Genomic DNA, 1,276 nt, shown 5'->3' with positions numbered 1-1,276 from the left:
TCTCCCTTTTTCCAAATATTCTCTTTTTAATTAACTAATTGTTTCAAATTTTAATTTTAATTTTATTTCTTCTCTCAATTTTCGAAAATCACTAACTGTTTTTCAAAAACAATTTTCAAATTTTACCTTTAATATTTTTCTTTTATTTTAGTTAATTTTCGAAAACTCTTCTCTCTCATCTCTTTCTATTTATTTATTCATTTACTAACACTTCTCTTCATCTTAAAATCTAAACCCCCTCTTCCTCTCTGAGTTCGAATTTTCCTCTTTTCCTTCTTCTATTCTTGTCTTCTTCTACTAACATAAAGGAATCTCTCTACTATGGTAAAGAGGATCCCTATTATTATTTTCTGTTCCCTTATTTTTCATATGAGCAGGAGCAAGGACAAGGACATTCTTGTTGAAGCAGATCCTGAACCTGAAAGGACTCTGAAAAGGAAACTAAGAGAAGCTAAATTACAACAATCCAAAGACAACCTTACAGAAATTTTTGAAAAGGAAGAGGAGATGGCAGCCGAAAATAATAATGCAAGGAGGATGCTTGGTGATTATACTACACCTACTTCCAAGTTTGATGGAAGAAGCATCTCAATCCCTGCCATTGGAGCAAACAATTTTGAGCTGAAGCCTCAACTAGTTGCTCTAATGCAACAGAACTGCAAGGTTCATGGACTTCCATCAGAAGATCCCTATCAGTCTTTAACTGAGCTCTTGCAGATCTGTGAGATTGTTAAGACTAATGGAGTAGATCCTGAAGTCTACAGGCTCATGCTTTTCTCTTTTGCTGTAAGAGACAGAGCTAGAACATGGTTGGACTTACAACCTAAGGATAGCTTGGACTCCTGGGATAAGCTGGTCACGGCCTTCTTGGCTAAGTTCTTTCCTCCTCAAAAGCTAAGCAAGCTTAGAGTGGATGTTCAGACCTTCAAACAAAAAGATGGTGAATCCCTCTATGAAGCTTGGGAAAGATACAAGCAGATGACAAAAAAGTGTCCTTCTGACATGCTTTCAGAGTGGACCATTTTGGATATATTCTGTTATGGTCTATCTGAGTTCTCTAAGATGTCACTGGACCATTCTGCAGGTGGATCCATTCACCTAAAGAAAGCACCTGCAGAAGCTCAAGAACTCATTGACATGGTTGCAAATAACCAATTCATGTACACTTCTGAGAGGAATTCTGTGAGTAATGGGACGCCTCAGAGGAAGAGAGTTCTTGAAATTGATGCTCTGAATGCCATATTGGCTCAGAACAAAATGTTGACTCAGCAAGTCA

The 1,276-nt window shown here is 37.3% G+C and overlaps 1 non-coding gene across 1 annotated transcript; it reads right to left on the bottom strand.

The window, feature by feature from the left end:
* Positions 1-900: 900 nt before the first annotated feature.
* Positions 901-1,008, bottom strand: LOC130965124 (small nucleolar RNA R71). Its single transcript, XR_009081177.1, has one exon. It is a non-coding gene; the product is annotated as a small nucleolar RNA R71 (small nucleolar RNA).
* Between the last annotated feature and the right edge of the window lie 268 nt (positions 1,009-1,276).

This window comes from Arachis stenosperma, chromosome 2 (genome assembly GCF_014773155.1).
Source record: "Arachis stenosperma cultivar V10309 chromosome 2, arast.V10309.gnm1.PFL2, whole genome shotgun sequence".
Taxonomy (NCBI): domain Eukaryota; kingdom Viridiplantae; phylum Streptophyta; class Magnoliopsida; order Fabales; family Fabaceae; genus Arachis; species Arachis stenosperma.
The sequence above is the reverse complement of the archived record's forward strand: the minus strand, read 5'-3'. Positions and strand labels throughout refer to the sequence as shown.